Source organism: Falco cherrug, chromosome 3 (assembly GCF_023634085.1).
Source record: "Falco cherrug isolate bFalChe1 chromosome 3, bFalChe1.pri, whole genome shotgun sequence".
NCBI lineage: Eukaryota > Metazoa > Chordata > Aves > Falconiformes > Falconidae > Falco > Falco cherrug.
The window spans coordinates 65,886,909-65,914,870 of NC_073699.1; positions in this window are offsets into that span (position 1 = coordinate 65,886,909).

Genomic DNA, 27,962 nt, shown 5'->3' on the forward strand with positions numbered 1-27,962 from the left:
TTACTACCCTGTCTATAAAGTAGTATTCTGCCCTGGTTAGAAACATTCTTTCCTCTGTACTTTTAAACTAGCCTTGTTTACTACTGAAGATTTGCCAGTGACAAACACCATTGAAGATTCTCATTAATAATGATGAAACAACGGGGAAGGCAGTTGCAAAACTTAGTTACACTGCAATATCCTATGCACCTTTCTTCCCCGTATCAGATATAGGCATCATGCATCTCATACAGTTTCAAGAAATTTATTTTCACATCTTCAGCTGCCTGCTTTTTCAAATTTCATCTCAGATCTTAAAAATCTACTACACTTCTTTTTTTTTTTTTTTTAAATCATTATCAGCTTTATGATGGCTGGATTTCCATTTTCTGAAGGAAATATATTTGACCTCCATGGGTTTCAAACACAGCTGGATTTCTTTTTTACTGAAGGAAATAATGTAAAACAGATGGTTCTATATAACTGCAGATTTATAAGTTCAGCTTTCTTTCGCCAAAATTTTACCATTCCAAGAAAAGAATGCAGGATAGCATGGGTTTTTTATTCTGATACCTTCACTATGGGCAAATATGCACCTTTTCATAAGCCAAAAAATACCATAGAGCAGTACTCGGTGGTGGTGCCTGTAGTGGTGGGAAGATAAACAAAACCACACTGCAAAAAAAAAAACCAAGTGTGGTGAATTGAACCATGATTCTCAACACTGCACAGCAGAGAATGATCACACAGCAATGAACATCTATAAGACTCCCTCCTCACTTGTAATTCAGACTTAATGTTTCACAGCCCATTTTAAAAGGAATGAATTCGGGTATTTCAGAGCCATTACACTTTCACAACAGACTGTTAGGTAAAACAGGGGGGGAGTATGCAAAAATCTTCCTCCTTCCATTTGTCCTATCATGACAGAATAGTTAAAAGACAGATACAGCACTAATGTAAATGTGAAGACTGAGCTTTCCCTCCACATGAGAAAGTAAGTGACGGGAACAGATTTTCTTAAGCAGCGAGAACGCTACCCAGTTTGTTCCAGCAAGCACACTACTTCGTTGGAGCCAAACTCCTCATTGCATGTGAAGCTGCTGCAGGGCTATTCCAGCTGCAGTCTCTTATGCACAAAGGAGCTGAGGCACTTGCCACAGAGGTAGGTTTTAGGTCCTAGCTCTTAACCTTTTGCTGAGGCTCCAGCATAGCTTTCATTTCTACTGTGAAGAATGGAGAACGTGTTGACTGTATGGGATGGAATTGCAGATGGGAATTCAGGCAGGCCCAAAGCCCTCTTCCCCTTTCACTGCCATTAATTCTGCAAGTGTGCACAGTAAATATTTTGTAAGTATGTTGCAGTACAAATTGTTGAGTAACAATAGAGAAAGAGCAGATAAAGTTTTCACAGGCTTAACTGTCTTTGCTTTGGGCACACTCTAAAGAAACTTTGGTTGAGACTGTCTGACTCTATGAACAGACCATGAGCTCATTACCGTGAGCCACATGGTAATAACCCCAAAGTGTTTGTATTATGACAACAAATTATCTTTGCCTAAAAAATATTCTTGCAGGAGCAGAGAAGAGGGAAGGAATGTTTTATTTATGGTGAGGTATTCTAAAAGATCAAAACAATTAAAGTGTTCTCTAATATACCAAAATCATAATTACCTTCCTTGCAGAATGCACTTTAACAGATCTAAGCCTATAACAAATAACATAGCAGACCAACAACAAAAACATTGCTGTTTAGCTTATTTTAGAATTATTTCCTTACACCAATTTCCTGTCAGTTAGTGTCTGGTCAGTTGCAAAATGGATCTTTCAAGTGTATGTTCTCTATTTCTGTAAGAAACCCGTCTTTTATAATGAGCCTGGTATCACCAGATTATGTAGTTTAAAAATCTTTTCCTTTCTTCCGTTCTTTTTTATTGTTTGACCATTCAATTTTAAAGGGAGAGAAAAGCAGCCAAAACCCTAGTAACACTAAAACCTGCTATTAGATAAAGGTCTCAAAGGTCTTACATTTCATTTGCACAGCCCAGTTCAACGACTTCACAAAACCTTATGCTGTAGAAAAAGAACTCTGTGGAGTTTGTGGATATTGAAATTACATAACAATCTGTGTGTTGGTGGCATTGTAATCTACCTGAAGAACAAAAGCTCTGAAACCTTCTAGTCCAGAGCTCATGGAAAAGAACTATCTTGTGGCTGCCTACAATGTTCGGCGGAAGATCATCACCTGCCTCTGGTTAGTTTTGTCTGATTTCTGTGACTAAGTGTGTCTGCTGTGTCTGAGGTTTATAAATTATTCAGCAGAGAGAGACTGCTTAATGCAGCTTAATAGTCTAAAACTCTCATGTTCTGCACTTGTGTGTACATATATATATTTATATACCTCTATATAATTTTATATGCATATACTGTGCTTAAGCCCTGATCTCCTTCTGCATTATTTCATAGCCTAGCTAGAATGATTTTCTTTTCATTAGTAGAGATTACTTCAAACTCTGAATTGGAATATTCAGCTGCATGTGGTTTACATTCTAAAATTCATGTCAGTTGGAAAAAATCCTTTTGCTGGAGCTAGCTGCTAATATTTGAGCAAAAAATCTTAAAAGGATGCTTCAGAAGACCATAATTCATTGGATTTCTGTGCTCATTTGTATATTATCAGGTGGTTTTGTTCAATAACAAAATAAGGTAGAATGGCACCCACCACAACCGTATGCACACAATTAAGGAAGTGCAAAGGGGACAGCATTACAGGGAAGCTCTCATTCAGAGGACATGCTTTTTCTAGGAAATCAGCAAGACTGGTGCCCAAATAAACACCTGCACTCCAATGCATGCAGCAGGAAAACAACAGAAGGAATTAGAACTTGGTGTGCCGTTGCAGGGCTACGTCTCATTGACATCAAAGTAACGTGGCACTTTAGGAAGGGCAGATGGGGACAGTAAGGATGGGGAGTTGCCCTTTATATGAAAGAGCAGTGGGAATGTGGGAAGATCTGCCTTGGAATGAATGATGAACCAGCTAAGAGCTTATGGGTAAGGGTTAGTGGACTGACTAAAATGTGCAACACTGTGGTGGGTGTCTTCTACCAACTGTCTGGTCAGGAAGAAGTAGATAAGGCCTTCTTCAGAGCTCACACTTGCAGATATTGCTTGTCATGGGTGACCTCAATCACCTGATATCTGTGAAGGGGAAACAGACCTGGATACAAGCAATCCAGAAGGTTCCTGCAATATGTTGGTGATAATTTCCTGAGTAAAATAAGTGGGGGAGCTTGCAAGAGGATGTGATCTGCTGGATATCATATTTACAAACATGGAAGAAATGGTCAGGGTTATGAAGATTAGGGGCAGCCTTTGCTCTGGTGACTGAGTTGGTAGAGTTCAAGATCCCAAGGGGTGGGAGCAAGGCAAAAGGCAGCATCACAGGCTTTCAGAAAGGCAAACTTTGGCCTTTCAGGGACTTGCTTGAAAGAAACAAGCAAAAGTGGGAGGACGCATGCGTGGAAGAAAAAGTTCCTGACTAAATGCAAACATAAGCAGGAAGCATACAAGAGATGGAATCAGGGACAGGGGACCCAGGAGGAATATAAACACACTGTCTGGGCATGCAGATATCCAGTTAGGAAAGCCAAAGTCCCTGTAGTGTTAAATCTGGTGGTGGACACAAAGGACAACAAGATACATGTTTCAGTTGTAAAAAAAAAAAAAAAAAAAAAAAAGACAAGGAAAGAAGTGGGTCATGGCAATCAGTAGACGTTCCTCAGGGCTGAAAGAAGGAAAGTGTCCCTCCTATTTCCAAGAATGGCAAGAAGAAAGATCTGGGGAACCACGGGCCAGTCAGCCTTACCTCACTCCCTGGCAAGGTGGTAACATGAATCCACCTGCAAACCATTCCCAATTGTCTTGAGACAAGAGCACGACTAGGGCTGGTAAATATGTATTTATGAAGGGGAAATCTTGCCTGACAAACCTGATAGGTTTTCACAATGAAATTACTAGCTTGGTGGATGAAGGATGAGCAATGGATGCTGTTTCCCTTGACTTAGCAATGTTTTCAACTCTGCATCCCATAACATCCTGAAAGACAAATTAATGAAGTACAGACTAGACAAATGGATTGAAAACAGTCTGAAAAACCAGGTAGACCAGATGTTTGTGCTACCATGCAAAAGGATCTCAACTGGCTGGAAAAAAGGGCAGAGAGGAATCTCATGAAGTTCAGTAAATGGAAATGTTAAGTCCTACCCCTGGACAGGAACAACCCCATGCATCAGGACATACTGGGGGCAAAATGACTGGGAAGCACCTTGGCAGAAATGGTCTCAGGTGTCCTCGTAGGCACCAAGCTTAATGTGATTTGAACATGGCCTTGTAGTGTTGAAGGCCAGCAGCATCCCGGGCTGTATTAGAAAGACCATTGCCCAAAGACTGAGGGAGGTGATCCTTCCCCTCACTCAGTATGACTGAGGACCATCTGGAGTGGTGGGTCTAGCTCTGGGCTCCCTGGTGCAAGAGACATGGGCTTACTGGAACAGGTCCAGTGAAGGACCATGAAGAGGATAAAGGGTCTGGATCATTCACCATAGATGGAGAGGCTGATAGAGCCTCTCAATGGTATACAGAGACAGAAAAAGAGGCAAAGGGAACAGACTGAAACACAGGAAATTTAATTTCAACAGGAGAAACACATTTCTCACTTCAAGGGTGATTGAACAGTTGGAACAGATTATCCTGACAAGCTGTGGCATCTCTGTTCTTGGAGATATTAAAAACCTGAGTGGACACAGCCCTGGGCAACTTGCTTTTATTGATCATCCTCTGAGCAGGATGGTTGAACTAGATGATCTCGAGAGGTTCCTACCAGCTTCAACTGTTCTGTAATTTCGTAATTTTATAAGTTATGGTTGCATATCTTTATATGAATGATCACATTTTTGCAACGCTGTAATGAGATAATTTATTTTTAATTGTTATCTTCACTGATCTGCAATAACCAATGGATATCATAAAACAGATGTTTTTTTGGTTTTGGTTTTGGTTTTTTTGGTTTCAGATGGAAGCTGCAATTCCATACCATGGGATTATTTGCAATACAAAGTAAAGTAAATGCTTGAACACAGTCTTTTGCAAAACTATCAGAAATTATTTCTGCACAGACCTAGTACAAAGAATTTTGCTAGGCAATCACAAGCCATAAGAACAGGAACATGAACAAGTAGGGGCAACATCTGGTTTGAGATGGCATACTGTCTTCCTTTTGCTTCCCAAGGCCTTGCAACTGAATGTTTAAAAATTTTTTAGTTATATCCATCTTTTGGATTTGCCTATGCAAATTGTAAAAGCAATGCCACTTGTACATGCTGTATCTAGACTTTTCTCATGGCATTATATTCTAGGACTTTAAGTGTGGAAACTGGAAGATTTTCCCATCTAAAATGAGAGGGTTTTGAGCTCTTAACACTTGCTCTGACCTTTAGAAGTAGAACACGAGTTACAGCCCTTCCTTTAAAGAAGGATTTTAACGAACCAAATTATTCCTCCATATATTCTTTACCTATTTTACCTTTAAAGAACATTTCTTTGGTGAAGAAAGAGAAAATAGATCTGATATATGTTATATTTTACATCTTTTCCATGAATAAAAATCTCCGCACCTAAGAGTTACCAGCTTAGGTGAACAGGTTCTTCTACCTGTTCTGCTAGTAAACAGTCAAGAGAATTGGAATTTCGGTGCTACACATTCATTCTTTGATTCAGAAAAGTGCTTATGCTAGTGGCTCTTAAATGCATTCTTTGAGACCTCTGTCTCAAAGGAAAAGATAATGCAATGGATGTATGAATCCTAATTCACATAAATTAACATAAAAATTATAAACCTACTACACTTCAACAAGTGCATCCATGGATATACACCTTGTATAGAGAATTTTATGTAAATTATGTATACATGATCAGTAAAACACACAGACTTCACAGTAAATGATTTCATAGCTATATAGCAAAAAAGACAGATTTAAAACCAAAATCAAAACAAATTAAAAACAAAATATAATTTGAATGTGACTAGGAAAAGTATTTGGAATATCACAGACTATATCATTACACAAGGTAAAAGTCTGAGGCCTCACTGAAATGGATTCATGTTGACTTCAATAGGATTTCACCTTTAGAGTTTTACTCCAACTCACATTTTTTAAGAAAAAAGTAATACTTTCAGAGACATAACAAAATGAAGCAGCAATATATCTTATCTAAACTCTACACAAGCCCCTGGCTGGCAGCAACAAGCATTACAAGACTTGACAGGATGGAATTTTAAACCTGACACAATCATATCAATCGGAGGGCGCAAGCCAGAGCAAAACTTAATAACCTGGTGCCTCCTGCATTGATGACAGCAAAAATAAATCCATAAGCCAGGCAGGTTTAGGAAGGTTTCTTTCCCAGCCCTTTTAAGAAATACAGATTTCACTAAAGCCACAGACCAGAACAAGATGCAATGAAGAAAATCTGTACTATATTTCAAATCAGCTAAACGTGTATTGCAAAAAGCCCTGTTCCATGATAGCTAGTATGAGCAGCCAAGGAAAACTAAAAGCAAACAACAAAACCCAGAAAAAATAAGCTGATTTATTAACTAAATATAAATGAAAGACACTGGGCAGGCCTGTCCTCTAAAGATAATTACCCCCTTTCACATGGAGCATTTGGTAGGATGAGACCAAAGAGGAACATCCCATACAATTGCCTGGGAAGTGTCCTTCTAAGTCAGTAAAAGCTGGAGTACCGCAGGGAACTGAGGACAGAATTATCCAGTACAACATATTTGGAATACCTGCCTGAAAAGGTGTATTTAATGATTCCTCATCTGAAGTTCTGCCATGCTATGAAGGGCCATGAGAGGGGTTGCACATTCCTTTTTCATAGCACTTTGAAACAAAGCACGATCAAAACGCAAAAGCCGCAAAAAGCCAGTGCCCCACTCTCATGAAGTCAGACTTGCCCTTGCAAAATCCCTTGGCAAGACATGCAAAACTAAATGGAAGCTTTGACTTCACAAATAATGTGAAATTAAGTCTGCATTACTTTCTTAATAGGACACACAACTGTAATCTCTAACCCGTGTTTGAAAATTTCGGTCACATTAAAAATACCTATTAAAGACTTAATAGGATTAAATATAATCCATACACAAATGAGCATCATAAAAATACCTGTACCCCAGACATTATAGTTTGAATTATCCCCTTCAAAACTAGCACAATTTATAACTACTTGATTTTACATCAAAGAATAGGGACTTGAGACTTTGCAATCAGTGTTGCTTGCAATGGTACTGTAAAATTACATCCGTACCCAATGAGAAATATCATAATCAGTTCCCATTCGAGTCACCTGGAATCTGCCTGGCCCAATTAAATAACTGTAAGACCATTCTGAAAGACATATTCTCCCTAGAGCACTGCAGAAATTTAAAATGAGCCAAGTGAATTAGCCACAGTATGTAGGTGGCCTGCTCTCTGCCTGTAGGTATAATTTTAAGCTTTTCTAAGATCTACTCAATCAACTCACTCACTTTATGGCTAATAACTGTAACAAATCACATTTTCTTTATGGGTAAATGTCTCATTTGTTTCAAAAATGTGTACTGGATGTAACAATTGCGCAAGAGTCACGATTTGTAATTATAAACTAGAATATTAAGAGGGCTGACTTCTTGCACAGATGCCATTACCACAACTGGAAACAAAACAAAAGTGGAAACAACATTCAGCTTGAAATCAGTAGTAATCATTATTTAATGATGACTTAATGACACGGAAAAAAAAATATGTTTCATTTTTTATAATGGTGAAACCTGAGAATTGCTTTTGAACACATTTAGTTTTATAGAGTAAAGAAGTAGAATGCATCCATAAATAATTGCAGAACAGGGGATCAAATGAGAGCTGATGCTAACATTCATATTGTACTTTTCTGGTAGGAAATGGAAGTTTGGAGTTATCAGAACAGGGGGTCTAAACATTTCTGACATGTCCAGGAATACTGCAAAGCATTCACCTGACCACATGTTGCTGTAGCAATCCATAACTTCCCTACCATTATTTATGCTGTGATTGCAAACACCTCTGCAAAATGCCTTATTTTTTCCACTCTAAGTTGTTTGAATACACCTCAGGCATTCAGTTACAGCCATTACAGAAACACTATGTTGCAGCATTTCTGGGTCTATGATAACAATTTTAACCCTTCCCTCATGTTATTAATAACCATTCAAATGAACACAATATATATTGCTACTCCAGCATTCATAGGTTTGTTTATATGTTGTTATAAAATTTATTCTGTGGTACTAGAATGAAAAAGCATATAAATATATATATATATAACCAACCATAATTGCTTTAGAAATCAAATGCATGAAATTCAGGAAATTAAATTCCCAGTGTTCAAGTTCAGTGTTAACCCAATTCACTCGTGATCATGTCTGGAAAAGTGATTTCTAGAGAACATCAATTGTACTTTGCTATTTGTCAAATTATAAGCGGAATTGATAAAGTATTTTGGCACTTCCATTAGAAGAAGCCAGTTTAGATTGCCAGTAACATCAAATCTGAAATATGCCAGCTTAAATATCTGCTTTAGGATTGTTTCTTTTCCTTTTCATGAGTACTCAGTAGGTTTAGTTTATGAAAAAGACGAGTGAGAGGTGACTCCATCACAGCTTCTAAGTGCTTCCATGAGTAGAAAATGCCAAATAATAGAGAGCTCTTTAGTCTAGCAGCATAAGGCATAGCAAGAACCAATGGCTGGAAGATAAAGCTAGGTAAACTGAAATAGAAATAAATGTACATTTGTTTTAAGCTGAGTAATTTATCTATAGAAAGAAATCTACCTGCAAAGTACTATGAAATCCATTTTTTAAAACAAAGTTTCTTCAAAGTAGGAGTGATATCTTTCTGGAACATGCTTTCATTACACATCGGGACTAACGCCAGGGAAAACGTATGCTACTTGATGACCTGAGCTATATAAGAATGTACTCTGATAGTCCTGAGATGCAAAGGCTGAAGAAAATGCAGCAAATCACACAGCATCAGTGAGAAGTCCCAAGCAGAGAAAGTCAGCAACTGAAAGATGTGAGATTGCACTCTTAAGTATCTATCTGACCAAGCAAGTTGATATGAAGACTGACAGATTTCCCTGGCTTTAGAAGGGAAACACAATTAAATACACATCCCTGTAAAGACACCTTTTTCTGTAGGTTGTGACAGCCCTAAAGCCTTCCAATGTAAGCAGTTTAGTGGCTGTACAAAGAAGCACTGACATCTGCGAAGTCAAAACATCCGTTTCTCATGCTCTTCTTCTAAATGTGTTGTGAGGATTTGTTTCTCTGATATTGCTGCAATCATGTTAGTTCTGAGATCATACTCATCCTTCCATGCCTATTACTACTAAGTCCTGAAAGTAGTGAGAAATGATGCTTTCTGAGCTTTAGATATGTGCTTTTTTTCTTTTTTTTTTTTTCTTTTTTAGTTATTTGCATTGTTTCTTTTTTTCCACAATAAGATCATAGGATCATTTTGGTTGAAAAAGACCTTTAAGATCATCAAGTTTGACCGCTAATCCAGGACAGCCAAGTCCATTACTAAACCATGTTCCTAACCACCACATCTACACATTGTATACTACAGTTCTCACTGGCTGCAATTTCTTAGTTATTTCTTGGGGATGTGTCTGGTATTTCAAAGCCCAGTTTTTAATACTAATATATTTGTTTCTGATCTGAAGCCCCAATAAATTAACTGTGCTATCTTTGAGGTGGACGCAATGGTTCAATGTGTCATGGAATGCAGCTTAGTTTTATACTTCTTTTAATCTGTTTAATGCAACCAAGCAGCAGTGTAATGGAAATTCTTTTCAGGTGCAATGGAAGTTGCCATACATCTGTTCACTCTCCTCAATACTCACTGTATTGAACTATGTCTTACCCCCAGGATGTGTCTAAACATCTGCTTAAAAACCTTTACAGATGGTACCTTGAATCAGTAATAATTCAGAACTCAGTATAATTGTGTCACCTGTGCAGTAACTATAAGGTACAGATGAAAAATTCTGAGATGGCATATACAGAGTAAGCTTGCTAGATAACTGCAAGTTGAACTTGTGCAACAGTTGCTCCATAGACAGCTCAGAAAAGTGCTATCATTATTAACAATACAATCACAACATTATTGCATTTGCATGCATAACAGATTATCAAGTCCCTGTATATATTCTGTTTGGAATTGTTGAGCAGTTATGGTGAAAGAGAGGGAAAACATACACGCATGAATGCTCATAGGGACAGGAAAAGAAGTACAGGCACAAGAAGTAACAGTATGACAGTAAAAAAAATGTGTCCATAGCACTATTACATTTTTAAAGTCATTTTACTGTCCCTGTCAAATTTAGCCCCAGATTGATCAGATTTTTTTTACTCTTCCCTTCGTATGAGACAGAATTTATTTTTTCTATTGCTGTTTTAGCCTTTTTCTGTCTCATTAATAGGGCACTTTTAAATTTCACAGCACTTTTTAAACAGCATTTTTTTGGTTGACTTTATTCCTATTTTCAGCTTCCAGTTTATGCTGCTTTCTGATACAAATAAGATGTTTCTAAAACTCATGTTTTCCCAAAAAATATAGATAATGTTTCAGTACTTAACCCAATAGAATAAAAAAATAAATGTTCCTATCATGTGAATTCAAGCTTACTGTATAAAACAAATTCACTGGTTGTTTTGATCAGTAGTAATACTGTCATTAAAAAGCAGACATAAAATTGACCCACGCAGAACATTACATATCTACATACTTACATTGACTTCATGTTTCTTGTTTTTACAACAGAGACAAAAAATAAAAAATATGTTTCCAATATATATTTCATTTTTAATCTTTATTTCCTGCAAGAATATCAACATACATTATAAGCCATTGGTTGGTGTTCTTCATTACCTTCTAATAGCTCATGTAGTGCCTAGAGCTTGATTTTAATTCACAGTCCATCAATAGTGCAATAAGCATCCTTTCCTTAGTAAATAAGCATTCTTTGAAGATCAGCTAAATGTTCATAAAAGCTATATTTCACCAAAAGCTATCTGTTCACCAAGGAGTATTCATATTATAGACTTCCAGGGCTCTTTATTAATCCCTGAAATTAAGATTGCACAGAAGGCTTCTTTGTGCAATACAGATATATCAGCACAGCTGATGATAGGTTAGAAATCTCACATATAGTCCATTAGACAACATAAATCTGTACTGACACAATTATCCAAGCCTTCCCAAACTACATATGACTGGCTATTGCTCACTGTGGTATATGGATCAGAGTAATCACTGATAATTTTTTGAAAATGTCCAGATGTTGGTGACATCACTTGCAAGATAAAAATTCCTACAGTGCTTTCTTTCTAGTTCTCTGTTAGCAACCTTTTTTTTATCTTTAAAAACAAATATGTCAAGCAAAAATGCCGGAAAAATAATGGAAACCCATATTTTTCTTAATAAACTTGACCTTGATCTGTAACTATGGAATATCATAATCACACTCAATACCATTGCAATTTTAATTAACCCATTAAATGGCATGCAAGGTCATTGAGTTAATAAAAATGCAATTTATCAATTAATCAAAGCTAAACAACAGTTTTCTGTTGAATACCTATTAACAAGTATTTATTTTTAGGGAGATTTTTCTTACCACTCCCAACTATACTCTTAACATCCTTGTGTAAACCTTACATTCCTGCAAAGAGTTTTGTTGAGATCTGGAAGGGGCAACCAAAGCTACATACCAACTTCTTGCAATAGTTTGCAATCTTCTCCACATTCGTCTGGCTGACTCAGTCCTGGCTGGCTGTCTTTCAGACCTCTGAGCAGCTAGGGAGGCAAGGTTGCCTAAGGCGACGTTGCCTGTGACCAGAATTACAGCACTGTGGAGACAACGGTCCAGGTTATTTCTGTATGTGGTTAGTGCCAAGTTTTTCTTGACAACTCTGCTCCACATTGACAATGCAAATTACTGATGCTTTCATGTCCAGCAAATTTTTCTTCCTTTTTGCACCTCGAACTGATGATTACAGCAGGTTCAGAGCTTTTTTCTGCTTCCTTCCTTCCTGTCTGCTGGAACAAGACCGTCAAAAAGCTGACCCTCTGATCTTTTAGCTGATAATCACTGTGTCATCTTAGTTTGCTTTTGGATAGTGCTATCACACTGAATTAGCATTCTCCTTAGAGAAACTTGTCATTTTCAGCTCTGCTATGTAAGAGGTTTGAAGGCCATTAAACTGTAGGTGATTTTCAAAAGAGAAGTTAAAGTAAGTAATATTCCAAAAGTTTTGCAGCCACTTTCATTAGAGCTCCCGAGGAAGAACAAAATCATTAAGCAATTATATGCTTAAAGACCTTGTAAAATTTATTACTTTTGAAATTCAAGTCAACTAGTGGCTTTCTTTCAATCATGCTGCTTGATGTTTCTAGTCTACTATCAGAAAATAGTGTTGTCTTTAGATTCTATTATATTTAATAGCCACAGGAGGAGCCCAAACTCAACATCCTTACTTTTTTACAAACTTTTGAGTGTGCAAGTGGAATTTTAACACACAAGTCACAGTTTGTACCACACAGCCAGCCAATAGAAACGACTCAGAAATCAAGTGAAAGCACAGAAATGACCCTCTTTTGTTGCCATAATTCTAGATCTTGAAAAACAAAATAAATCCCTAGCAAAGACAAAATAAAACCTACAACACAGTATTTATGAAACATCTATATGATGACATATACGTATAATAGCATCTGTATTATTTACATTAATATGTCAGAGTTTACAAAGAAAAGAAATACAATTTCTCAAGGAAACAAAATACTATCATTTGATCCTACATAGACAAAATACATGGTTTACACAACGTTTGTACTGCTTGTACCTGAGTTGACTATGTCCCTATGTAAAATCAAGAGTTGTCTCACCTGTTAAAAACAAGAAGGAAGTTCATCACCTAATATCCTATGTATTACTGCATAAGAAAATATGAAACTTAATGGAAATTAATACTACTAATGAAAGTTTCAAAGTAAAGAGGAAAAAAAAATGTAGTATTTGGCTGAGATAGTCCCCACTTTTTAACTGTTTCATTACTACCATTAGCAGATAAGGAGGGATATTATGATTTATAACTTTTAAAATGTTGAGAATTTATTCTTCTCTTCTTCAATAGCCTCACAGTCAAGACTGGGTATTCTCACATTAATTTCAATTCAATTTATAATTTCAGACCAATAAGGGAAAATGTCACTAACAGATTCTGAATATATGATCTAGAGATGACAAAGGCTGAAGCTTAATTGACAGATATAGTTTGGCTCAAATATAATTAATACCTTGCTTAATTCTTCACTAGAGAATGCCTTAAGCTTTAAGTGAATAATAAAATAATAAAATAGTCGAAATCCCTAAATAAGTACACATAGTTGCTTAGAATTAAAAAACCCTTTATCTTTAGAAAATTATATTATTTGTATCTATCTGTCCATTCTATTTAAATGAATTAAATGCTTTTCACACCTAAAACCCCCCCAAATTTTGTTAAAAAAAATAAATACCTCCATCAGAAATTAATTTCTTACTTTAATTGTATCTGGGTACAAACTGATGTCTGCTGCTTCTAAAAAAAAATATAAGTAGAAATTATTTCAAAAGCACCTGAAGAAAAAAAGCATTGGAGCACCATAATAATTCCTGAAAAAATAATACAACCTCAATAGTCATCTAAAGAGCTAATAAAGGGGAATCTATATAGACTTGACATGCAAAAGACATGCCTGCACCTTGGCTGAATGGGGTCAGAGGCAGGATGTCTTTTACTTGTTTTCTCTAATCCAGACCATTTAATCAACCAAATTAGAGCATAGTCACATGAGAAAAGGATCACAGCACTGAAGTAGTAAGTAGACCCTTAGAATAACAAATGCCTGAAGCAATTTCCCCCATTAAATGTTATTAGATGTTGGTTGTATTAGAATGTACTGTGAAAGACAACAATTCTACATTTGGCTTTCTAAGTATCTTTGGTAAGTGTGTTTTGTGCTGTGTAGAAAATATATAACCAATATTACTCACAGCAAACTGTGCTTTTATTTTCCATTGTTCTGTAGCTCATGCAGCCATTCAGCAGGACTTTGATCCTGGACACTTACCAGTGTTCTCACTTCAGAAACACAATTCATCAAACAATCCGTGGGCAATTTCGTTCTGAAACCACTAGCCCCAGTACATCCACTTGCTTTTTTGTAATGATGTGAAAAACCCCTCAAAATATTTGGACAAAGAAAACAATTTTGCTAAAACATTCATATAAATACTCTAAATGGATGATTAGTACAAATACTTAATGAAATAACTACCAAACAGGATGTAAACACAAACCCACTTACTTCAGTAGACTCAGAAGTAATAACATTATCTCGACATATATAATCTCTCTTGCCAAGAGATAGCTAAACATTTTAATTCTGGTTCATAGAAACATATTATACACTACAGCCTCTTGCGATACTTCAGTTAAGATTAGGGGAAATTTTTTTTCCCTTCCTAATAGAAAGTGTATTCTACAAGTTAAAAAAAAAAAAAAAAAAAGCTTACAAATGCATTTCTTTCCTAGTAACGAGTCACAGAGTGCATTTTAGACATCCTTGACTGTTTCTTTTTTTAAAAAAGAAATCTGCTATTGTAGAAGGTCTACATCTTTTTTTATGGAATTCAGTTGTGAATAATAAACATGTTGCCCACAGATTTCTTCAGTAAAAGATAAAGTCTGTAATCATCACTCCCTTCAACCCTTGTACAAAGCTTCCAAATCAAGAGTTTTTATTTAATCCCTGCATCATGTTGTATTTTATTTCAGCAGACTTCTACTTACAATGATTGTCAATGTCATGTTGACCTTCTCTGGCTCCTACTTTCTTATGGCTCTACCATGGGAGAAAGGAAACCTTTATTATTAATAGATTATTTTAAAATCCTCTGCACATCTATCTTGGAATCAAACAAAGTCAATATTCAATCATATATGCTGCCCTATCTGTCATTTTTAATCACAAACTGTACACTCCCTGTAATAGTTATTGTAATAGTGAATGAATCATGCCACTTTGATAATAATAAGGATTACAATGTATGTAAAATAGATGGAATTTCCCCTGAATTTTAATGATCGGTGCATTTTAATAGACTATCATTCTGACATCTTGCTGGCTTTGTAGTACTAGATGGGAGTTATCACTGGGCATATACAGAGTTTTAATTTAAAGGAGCTTAAGATAATCAGAAACAGACCAATGCATAAAAAAATAAAAATAAAAATCAACTTGTCAAACTGATAAACTGTATGTGGATATTGTCATCTAAAAATGAGTCGCTGTGATAGAAATAGTAGTTAAATTAACGTCTGAAAGAGAATGACAGCTTTCAGGGACCAATTGATATGATGGTTTCCTTTGGCCAACCATCTTTTTTTTTTTGTAGGAGTGGAGGATGTGGGGTGATTCTTTGTCCCTTCTGGTTTCAACTCTTCAAAAGTGACAAAATGCAAAAATAAAATAAATCAATAAAATAACAAAACTACTCACAAAAGCCAAGAAAGATGCCCAGTACAACAATCATAATTTATCATATATCATATGAAGCCATATCACAAATACTTCAATTTTACTTGAGACCCCTAGCATATCCTAATGTTAAGATTAGAATAGAATAGAATAGAATAGAATAGAGTAGAATAGAGTAGAATAGAATAGAATAGAATAGAATAGAATAGAATAGAATAGAATAGAATAGAATAGAATAGAATAGAATAGAATAGAATAGAATAGAATAGAATAGAATAGAATAGAATAGAATAGAATAGAATAGAATAGAATAGAATAGAATAGAATAGACATTTCAGTTGGGAGGAACCTACAATGATCTAGTCCAGCTGCCTGACCACTTCAGGGCTGGCCAAAAGTTAAAGCATGTTATTAAGGGCATTGTCCAAATGTCTCTTAAACACTGACAGGCTGGGACATCAACCACATCTCTAGGAAGCCTGATCCAGTGTTTGAACACCCTCTCGGGAAAGAAATGCTTCCTCATGTCCAGTGCAAACCTCCCCTGGTGCAGCTTTGAACCACTCCCATGTGTCCTGTCACTGGATCCCAGGAGGAAGAGCTCAGCACCTCCCTCTCCACATGCCCTCCTCACGAAGCTGCAGAGAGCCATGAGGTCGCCCCTCAGCCTCCTTTTCTCCAAACTAGGCACAGCCAAAGTCCTTAGTTACTCCTCACAGGACATGCCTTCCAGCCCTTTCACCAGCTTTGTTGCCCTCCTCTGGGTGCATTCAAGGACTGTAATGTCCTCCTTCAGCTGCGTGCCCAGAGCTGCAGGCAGTACTGCAGGTGAGGCCGCACCAGCGCTGAGCACAGGGCGATGATCCCCTCCTGTGCCCGGCTGGCTCTGCTGTGTGTGATGCCCCCAGGGTGCGGGTTGCCCCCTCGGCTGCCAAGGTGCTGCCAGTGCCTATTGAGCCCACTGTCAATGTTATGAAACTGAAGTGTTGGTAACCACAAGTATAAACAACTATAAACTCACATTAGTGATTATATAAGGAACATGCTGTATGCATGTAGAACACAGCAAAACAATTTATATTTGGTTTGAGATTATCATGGACTTTTCATTTCTATCCACATATCTTAAACAACATTTTGGGGTGGGGTTTTTTTGTTTGTTTTGGTTAGGGTTTTTTTTGTTTTGGTTTGGTTTGGTTGTTTGTTTTTTTAAATGCATAAAAAGCAGTATAAGAAGGGGAAAAAACCTAGGAGATCTTAGTAGAATTAACAAAAATTAATTGACATAATATTTAAAAAAATAATACTGTTTTCCTCATAATTTTTTTTGAAATGAGCATTTGCCTGTGAAAGAAACTCTTACGTTTTATACCCCTTTCTTTTTATCAGGAGAAATTGCATGATATTGCTCCAGAAGATGAGCAGGGAGAGGGCAGAGGAAGTACCATTTTCCTCTTTTAAAAATCCAACTATTATATATTTTTTTTTTTAAAAGGTTTTGCAGAACAAAGAGTATTTTGCATTTCCAATGTGTTTTACCAGAGCTTGAGTTTAATACCATGTTCCCTCCCTGTCTTCTGGCCTCAAAAGTTTCAGTTTCAGTATTTATAATAATGAAGAAATTGGGTAATGAAATCATAATTTATCAATGGAGATACGTATTTGCCTGCATTCTAATGAAGGCTTTTTATTTAGACTAGACATACACTTAAATGTTTCGTAAAGCAAGGACTAACCAAATTTATTTTAGGATCACAGAGATATGTCCAATTTAGTTGTTCAAAACCATGCATTTCTTGCTACTGATCTTAAGTATGGGTCTTTCCAGGTTATATGTTAGTTTTCTTCCACATGTTAATTATAATTTCTTAAGAAGTGCAGCTATGAGGTGATATTTTAAATTTGCATATGAGTTGTCATATCATAGATCTTAGATTAAGCAGACACAATAAAATATTTTTGGGATGCAATTTTAGTTTATTTTTGTAGGTTTGGGGTAATGAAACCTTTTTGATTGAACTGTAACAGTTTAAAATCTCAGTATTTATATGTGGTTTATTTATATAAATTTCTTATAAATAAGATCAGGAGAAGGAGGTTAACAGCACATCATTTGATATTAACAAGTCACTACCCTTGCTAACTGCAGGGTTAGTGAGCCAAAGCTAATAAATTAAACTATGAAGGCAAAAACTAATAAACCTCCAGGAGTAAAAAAAAAATAAAATATTCTTTCAGAATTGAAAACATGAGATATTTGTGAGCCAGTAGCAATCACACTACAGAGTTCAGTGAATAAAGCAAAGTCCCTACAAGGCTGGAGATATGACATATTCAGCATCAGGAAAGAAAAAGGAGGCAAATGGTTTATAGAGCATATTCATTACAGAGCATAGTCAAATATGCATTTCAGCAATGTAACATGCTCAAAACCAAACATGTCTAAATAATGGGGAACAAACTCCCCTTTATTTTGATTTATGTATGTAATTGATCTTCTATAACTTCATAATTCTATTTGAACCTTACTTAAATTTCTTGCATTTCAGAAGGTATGAAATGCATTTCAGTCTGAAGCACCTGTGACGGCAAAAATCCTTGTTCCAGCTGAGCTGTGTTGTATCTATTTCTAAATAGTCAGCTAGGTTTGTTGTTGCTGTGATCTATGCCCATGGTTCCAGAGTGAAAATGTACACAATTGGTCTTGCTTTTGGAGTAGTCGAGCTAGCTCCCTCCAATACCCAGACACAGTCCATATGGTCTATACAGCCTGCTAGTGTATGGTCCCTTTCAAAAAGCCAGCGTGAGGCTGCTCTGTGCCAGCTTGGTTCCTTCTGAAGGGTCCAACAGCACCACCCGCCTGCATGAGCACACCAGGTGCACCATGAGTATCACCTGGTCTAATGTGGTATGAAGCAGGAACTGATCCCCTCCAGCTTTTTACCTCAGAATTGATCTCTTGGCATTGTTTAATTTAGGGTCAAGGTAAAGATTTGGGAACTTGAAGGCAACTGGTTTATAACTGCTTGCTGCAAAATCCAGTGTTTAGGGGTAATCTACTATCCACAGCTGTAAGGATATGGTCTTCACAGTGTTTAATGACAGAATTAAAATTACAGTTTGAAATACATAAGGATAGATGTAAGGAAAGCTAAAGACAGAGAATGCCAGGATATGAATGAACTCAACAGACTGCCTCAGTGACTGCAAATAATCTCCATTGTTGTTGGCTATGCACAGTTGCCCCATTAAGAGTAAGGAAGGGAATAGGGATGAAAATTAAAACTGAGGATTACCAGAGGCTTTGTTACATATTTCAGGAGCATATGACCAAGAAAGAAGGACTGGCACCTAAATAAAAGTTTCTAGAAGTAGTCATACTATTTGTGCTGTTGTTCTACTGAAAGAAAGCTGGTCAAAGCAGTGAATGCCAATATAGGGTGTCTAAAGTAAGCACCTACAACCTGTTCAACTGAATAGCTTTCCAGGCTCAATTATTCAAAACTCCACTGACTATATTAACAGCATTCAGTGTCTTAATTTCAATGGAGTCGTAATACTGCCATCATTTGTGTCTAATGATTTGTTGCTTTGTTTTGTTTGTTGGTTACCCAGACAGTTACAGAAAAAGGTGACGTGTGGTGGCTGAGTGTTAGTTGGGTGTGCTGGGGAATCTGAGCAGAGGGAACAAAAGTGATTGCTGAAGTTTTTTCAGAATTCAGAGAGGACCTACTATAACAGTTGTTTAAATTTTTATAGTCTTTTTAAAAATTTCTTATATAATCATATCCTGGCTATGATTAAGTTTACAGTTAGACAGAGGAAACAAATGGGTCAGTATACCAGAAAAGAGCTCTTACTGTTTCATAGTGTGCAGTCTTCAGAGTTAGGAAAGCAGCTAAAATTTTCTTATGTACAATGTTTTATATTCTGTTTTCCCACGTCAGTGAATCCTCTTGCTGTGAGAGGGTATTGCCCTTAAGACTGCAGAGATAATGTGGCTATTTCATTAATTCCTTTTAGTCAAAAAGGTGAGAAAGACCTTAGAGAATAATTCCACCTCCATAAAGTTTATTTCGGTATTAAAAACTTGGGGGGTTACCTTTAACACATCAGTTTGTAAGATTAAATTAATTCCTTAAAAACCATTTCTACATCTGTAGAATTAAATCAAATTTATAAACTATGGTATTCATTGAGAACTTCAACTAAATGTTATAGAAAACATAGAATATGTGCAAAAGCGTTACACAGAATCATGACAGTATAACCCTTCCCTGTGGTTTAACCCTGGCCAGCAGCCAAGCATCAGACAGCTGCTCACTCACTTCCCCTCACTCAAAGGGATGGGGAGGAGAATCAGAAAGGAATATAAAACTCAAGAGTTGAGATAAGAACAATTTAGTAATTTAAACAGAATAAAAAGGTAAGAACAACAATAATAACAATAACAATAACAGCAGTTCCAATGGAAAGGTGGGGAAAAGGATAAAATACAAAGGAAAAGGAAGAAAGGAAAACAAGTGATGCCCAGTACAACTGCGCACCACCTGCTGATCGATGCCCAGCCAGTCCCCAAGCAACGATGCCCCCCCCTTCCCAGATAAGCCCCCCAGTTTATATACTCAGCATGATGTCCCATGGTATGAAATATCCCTTTGGCTGGTTCAGGTCAGCTGTCCTGGCTGTGTACCCTCCCAGTTTCTTGTGCCCCTCCAGCCCTCTTGCTGGCAGGCCCCAGGAAACTGAAAAGTCCTTGACTTAGTATAAACATCACCCAGCAACAACCAAAAATATCAGTGTCATATCAACATTGTTCTCACATCAGAGACAAAACTCAGCACTGTACTAGCTACTAAGAAGAAAGGTAGCTCCATCCCATCCCATCTGAAACTAGGACACCCATACAGGATCTTCCTCCAAATTTATTTCTTAAAATATATTGGTTTTAATTTAAAAGCCTAGCTAGAGCTCAATTAGTTTCCTATAAAATCAATAAATAGTTCTTTAAGTACATGTACTTTAATCTGTCTGTCCGAGCATTACAAAAGAAGCTCTTATTCCACTCCATCCACTGGGAATGTTTCATAGTGTACTCCAGTATTTATTTTCACTACATTTTCTGGAAATTCTGTGACTATTTTTTTAGCATTCCAGGCCAAGTTATTTTAGAACAGTAAGAAAAGGCTATTACCGGAGAAATGTCATGGGATTTTACTGTAATTTTGCCTTATAGTTATTTTTTTATTGCAATATTGTAACTTACTTTTTCACTTATATTACTGGTTTATAAAGTAGGTGAAGTTTAGGATCTCACAGCCACCAGAATATTCCTTTCTAAATACAACAACCTTGCCTCAGTTTCAAAGCTTCCTCTCTTTTTTCTTAGTTTCCCTTCTTCTAATGTCCTGATCCCCAGCATACCTAGCCAGATGTGCCTAATATTTGTCAATAAGAATTTCTTTCTCAAAAGCATCAATTTTTTAGCATTGTAAATTGACTGGCAAGTCAGTGGAGATGAACTTGCAGGTTCTTGTGGGACTTCCAATCCTATGCTATAAAATAGCCTGAAAATGAAGGAAATATTAACACTTTCAGCCATCTGTTAAAATCACTGAATTATGTGAATTCAATAGTAAAACTGAGGTTCTGCAGTTGGAATGGAAAACTTAAGAAGTAGTTTATTTAAAACCACAACTTTTCAAGGGTAGAAGAATAAATTTGCTTTAAAATACCTCTCTGTTTTCCAGGTTTTATTTCAATATAATTTTTTCATTCTCATCAGCTAGCAAAATCTTCAGTAATGCTAAATCCCAAAGCAGGTAAGAGTTCCTTAGAACTATAATGCAAACAGTTTGCCAACCTTTGTTCTTAAACTCAAAACAGGCTCTACTTAAATATCATCTTTTCTAAAGCATTTATACAGACTGCAAATCAATCCCAATTTCTGAACCCTCCATTCATATTAATATATTCAATTATTTTATTCCAGCCTCTTATTTTGGCAAATGGAATATTTTATATGCCATTTTAGACACTACTGTAATAAAGTCTTCAAAATGTCTCTGCCTATGAAGGATTTAATGTATTTAATTGTAAAGCAACGTGTTAATCCCATCTGAAAGTGATTCATTCAGAGAGGAAGCTTCAGAAATTCTCTTTAAAACAAGAAAACCACAATAAAATGACACTAAAACCACCAAAAAAATCAGTATTTTTATTTCACAAACTGTGTACTTGTAAGAACAATAGGAACCACAATGCTGAAAATTTCATAAACAGCAGCATTTGGAAAGAGACATGTTAGAAGAAACCTCTCAATCAGTTTTGTTTAACCTTACAATACTATAGCACCATTATTACAGCTTCAGCTGAGAAAATTTCCTTTGCATTTACTAAACTTAATGTTTCCCACTGTTGTTATTTCATACAAACTGTGCTAGGCACAATATTGGAAATGTAAAAGACCCACTACAGAAAAAAAAAAAAAAAAAAAGAAAGAAAAAAGATTTTACTGAAGCCTGTAGTGATTTTCCACTGTCAAGGCTTTCTTTCATTCATTTTCAGTACTTTCTCTCTGCTAAAACCAATCATTATTTTAACAGATAGTAAAATAATTAACAAAGGATAATAATAATAAATAAATCAGAATATATTAATCTGTGAAAAAATCGAGCATTAATTTCCCTGTTATATAATTTTTTTCACCGTTTCAAAAACTCTTTATTTTATTCTAAGTTCATCTTTTTAACACATCCTTAAAATATGCTAGTCTAATTTTATAAGGGAGTGAGGGGAAACAACCCATCTTTTTTACCTCATCAGATGACATTTCTTAATGACTTATTTCAGTAACATTTACAACAGAAAATTAATCCCCAAAAAATGTAACTGACATGAATATTATAGAATGCAGACCTACGCTTACTTTACGATAAATTGTACAGAAATGTACATAAGAGATCTGTAAACATTGCTAGACAAAAATTTTCTGTCAAATCTGGATACAGTTTTTCCGTTCTGACCATTTTTGCCTAAAGAAAGCAAAGATAAAGTTAACAACTTTATACATCTATACAAAATTATATAGTTTCAGAAAATGTGTTTGAAAGGGTGGATCACAAAAGATTATGCTTCACATTGCTAACTTCTTATTGTGTCAACTTATTTTGAAAGCTCTGTGGTAGTTTTCTTTCTTATCAAGATTCAACATTTTTATGGGTTATAACATTACATATCTACACTTCACCCATCATCCTTGAAAAATGAAATTAATGCCTGCATTTGGAGGGTAAAGTACGATACAGTTTGAACATGAGATATGCTATTTTCTGTTATTTACATTTCACAGGCTTCTGAACTACTTCACAGGTCTCAGCTATTACTTACAAAAGAATGTTATGCTACCTTCTGTTAAACCATTTTTCAAATAAAGTTGAAATCTTGATTCAAGAGAAGTGTAATTATCTTAGAGCAATCCTGAACTATTTGGAACATAGTGAAACACCCAGGACTGCAAGTCTCAGAAATTGTCAGCTACACTACAATACAGATAATTTAACTATCTGCAACTCCCGAGCATTATATTGCTCAGGCTTCTTTGCCTAAACTAGTCTGTCTGTTGTGGAAAAAAGTATGCTCCTTACAAGGACTCTCCTTTGTAGTTATGTTTTATAGTTTCTCTGTATATTTCAATCTGCAGTGCACATATAATTATTTCAGAAAATTTATTACAGGAAATTTGGACATGCAGTCTCTGGATTTAACACACACACACACATCCTAAAAGCCCAGAGCAACAAATCAATACATATTTCAAATATATGTATTGTTTGAACTATACTAAGACAACTGTAATAGAGTCGGAAAAACAATAAACCACTATAAACTGCAGCAGCCTCAAGTAGAGTACACATAACATGAAAAAGAAAGATTCAGCATAATCTGCATTAAGATGCAGAGCAATAAAAGTAATTTTGTGGGGGAAAAAAGAGTTAGGCTATTAAGAATGGGATTTATTTCAAAATCCTACTCTAAAATGTAGAACTTATATTTAAAAAGATTAAAAAAAACCAAAAAACCAAAACACCACAAAACTTAAAACAATGCCTGTAAGTGGGATTCCCAACTACTAACGTTGCTTGTGTGTAGGAGTACATTCGTACATCACTTCAACAAATGTCTTCAGGGTCTTATCCTCAATGATCAGATAACTTCAACATTGCAAAGCAAATTTCATGTGGCTCATGCTATGTCATAATTATCGATTACTGTAATTAAAATAACTGGTAGATAGATATACATGACAAACTTAGCTTACACACAAAACCTTTTTGAGGACTGAAAGGAAGAGAAGTTCAAGTTTCTTTAAATATTAGGTATGATCCTAGTCAATTAACTCTAGCTGATTTCAGGAAAGAAATGTACATAAAGGGAATGTACATAAAATCAAATGGAGGCCAAATAAACATTATATTTAAGAAACAAAGAATTTAGGTTAAAAATATAAGATTATAACACATTGTCTACCAGATTTGAAAGTATCATGCAAATTTTTGAAAAGATAAAGTCAGTCAGCTTTAATTTGGAGAACTCATTGCAAGCATCTCAAGCATCTCATGACATTACCAACATCAATACATAAAAAGACTCACTTTCCTTTTCATAATTGAATGCAGGCAAACTGGCAATTACTTAGGTCACAATTGCCATTTATTCCTTTTTATTTTCTCATGTAATGGTTTAATCAAACTTCTTAAATTCCTCAGGATTATTTTCTTTCTAACAGAAAAAAAAAGAATGCAGATTTAATATAAACACCTGCATTTATATTACAGGTCTCTTTTTACAATAAAATTTTATTAGCCATGTGATAGCATCTGAAGAGCTAGGAGGTATCACATGCCTCATTGCCTTAACATATGGTAAAACAGCAACTGCAAGAAATTTGAAGGAAAGAATCGTGGCAGCATGGGAAATATAGCCTCCAGATCAACAAGGGAGAGAGGTTAATTGCTTGCTGTGACAATCCATATTCATTGCACAGCTGAGCACTTGCTCTGTTGCCTTCTAGAAAATTTCAGTTTCTAGAATCTATATAGTTCTCAAGAACATTTATGTAGATTACATATCTACATAAATAGCATATACACAAATAGTTAATTATGTACAATATACATAATTATATATGGTGTACTATGCATAATTAGTTACAATTAATATTTAATATAGTGCAGCTACATAATTATGTCTGTATAAATAAATACAGGCATATGGCTGAGCACTAATGCTTTCTTGCTGTCCTCCAGCATGAAAGTGAGAAAGAAAAGCTAACAAATGAAACAGAATGGGATAAAACATGAGAAAAACATCATCATGTGTGTCAGTCGGGGAATAAAATAGGACATCAATGACATGACATTGTCTGAAAATACCCAAGTCACAATACCAGCCACCTCAAGGAAGTGTGTGACTATGTTGAATGCTTTTGCATCCCTCCTGGGAAACCTGCATGCCTGCTTACCTCTCTGAAATGCCTGTACAGCACCACACGCAGCATGGGGAACAAACAGGAAGAATTAGAGACCTGTGTGTGTCTGCAGGGCTGTGATCCCATTGCAATTACAGAGCCATGGTGGGATAGATCACATGACTGAAATGCTGTCACGGATGGCAGTGTACATTTTAGGAAACACAGGCCAGCAAGGAGAGGTGGTGGAGTTGCTGTTTATGTAAGGGAGTATATTCCTGGGGAGAAAGAGAGGATGGGAGGAAAGAAAAAAACCGTAAGTTTCAAATTCTTCAAAGGAAATTACTGGGTTTTTCTTTTCTCTAGCACAATTAAAAATATGATATATGAAAAAGATGTATGTACTGCTTTTTATTCAAATTAAACATTTTGATAGAGTTTAGAATTGAGACCATCAAGACTTTCCCTTGACACATTTTGATTAAATGTCACATGTTTTCTGATGCCCTTAGTGCCTATTTGTATTGCAGTGGAAGCCAGCTAACAGCATCACAGATTGTGGTGCTTCAACCACATTTATAAGCTTAATCTATGTTTCTATAAACATGTATCATAGCTTTGCAGTCTAATTTAGAGAAGATTTTCTGGAGCAGACATGATGTTAAGATGATCAGAATATGTTGATATTTATGTGAATGTGTTCTCTCCCTTTTCAGAGACCTCATGAAAAGTTAATACAGACTTTCTGAAAGTGAAATAATATTTCTAGAAGAAGGAAGACTGCTGTGAAGCTTGCCTGCAAACTCATTGTAGATCATTTTAACAAATTTTACTGTATTTGAAAGTACTAACAATGTGTAATTGGAAAATATTTACAACAGAGTAATCGCCAAAGCCATGTACCAGTAACAAAACACAGTTTCTAAGTCATGTTCATTACTTTGTGGAAGGAGAATTGGCTCTGGTGATTTTTATGGGTCAACTATTGACATTGGAAATTAATGTGGACAATGCAGGGGAGGAAGCAATATTTGCCTTGTCTTTGCTAGGTTAGATTGATCCTATCCCTCAGAATTCTGCATACTATCATTCCTTCTTTGGAAGTTCTAACAAATTGGTCTCCTTCCTGATTTTAACACAAATAATTATAAACATATTAGTAATAGACACACTTTAATTTATTGTTAGTGATTTTTTAATTACCAATAGCAAAGCAGAAACAGTCTTTTCCCTCTTCTCTCATAATTGATCATCTATTTTTGTTAGGAAGTTCTCTGTGAACAACTGTATAATTAGGTATAACAAATTAAAAGAAATTACATATGTAGATGTTTTTCATGAGGTTGTTCAGGATGATCTTAGCACACTATACTATTTAGTCACATTGGTATTAAAAGAAAGTTTTTACTTACAAGCAAGATTGTCTTTCCAGAAGAAATCCAAGAACAATGCAGTAGCATATTACAGATTCTAGGTCCTGAAAGAGGGGTTCAATGAGTTCTCAATTTCAATAAGAGATACAGACACAAAAGCTACTTTCTTTGTTCCTTTCTCAAATACAGGCTGTCACTGCTTAAACCTATTCTCTTTGTCTACTCCAGATTAATTTCTGGCTATCTGGATTCCCAAGGCTTTGAACATATATAACAACTGGCTACCTGCATCATTGTTCCCACCAGGTTACAGATAATGAATATAAATAACTAGGTTTCACCAGCAACATAGAAGTTTACACACAGTGTATGAGAATCGTCCCTTGCTCAATACACTAGGAGAAAGACAACACAGGTCCATGGAATGCCTTTCAGAAAGGATTTACTGGACATAGAAAGTTCACTCAACAGCTTTTGACTTCTCACAGATAAGAACAAACCCATTAAATAATCTCTAGTAATGACTGTGGACACTTGCTAAATAGTAAAATGGCACAACACACAAATGCAAAAAAAATCACATTTGTTAATGCCTGAGACTTCTGGTATTTTTATTCAGACAAACAGAAACTCAACAGGTAAGCTACCAAGGTAAACTCTGAGGTAAACTAACCTCCTGACTCAGTTCTTTCCTACAGGCACGTACGCTTCTAATGACATAATGAAAACTGCAGGCAAGACCGAGCTCCACATTTATCTTGGTGTCGAATCCTTCAGACATGTGTGTAGAAAAATATACTCTTACACACCTTAGTATGAACTCACCTAGTCCGTTTGTCCAGTAAGAAACACCTTGGGATTTCATTTCAGCTTATTAAGCACAAGGTACCGTTTCAGCCCTGAAGCAGTCTGAATCCCAAAAGGATTTTTCCCCCCTGAAATAAAGAAAAGCAGAAGAAAATTAATGTAAATTTTCTTGTTAATCAAATCTTTGACCTACTTCCATCCTGCATGCACCCTCCTCCCAAAGAAAACACTACTGATGGAAAAAGACACAGGTAGGACAACACAGAGCCATATTTTTAATTTTGAAAAGCATGATTTTATTATACCTGTCAATGCTAACAGAAATGTTACCTGTGTTTCTTAAAATAAGCATAAAACAAATATTGTAAACATTTTCCTTTCCCTTAGACAGCTCTGGAATGATGGTAGAAGGGAATCAGAATATGGAAGAACTGACAATCAAAAATAGGCAATATGCATCCTTAAAATAAGACAAGTGCAAATAGGGACAAAGAATGAATTCCTTTCTCTGTTGTCATAATTGATAGTAGGGTACAGATAAAATGTCTCTTTAATATCAGCTGTGACTGGATTAGTTTATTAAGATCTCAGTACAATGTGCTAAGTTTCTCTGTGCAGGCAAGCAAATAACCTGCAGAACATTCTGACTTTCACTCA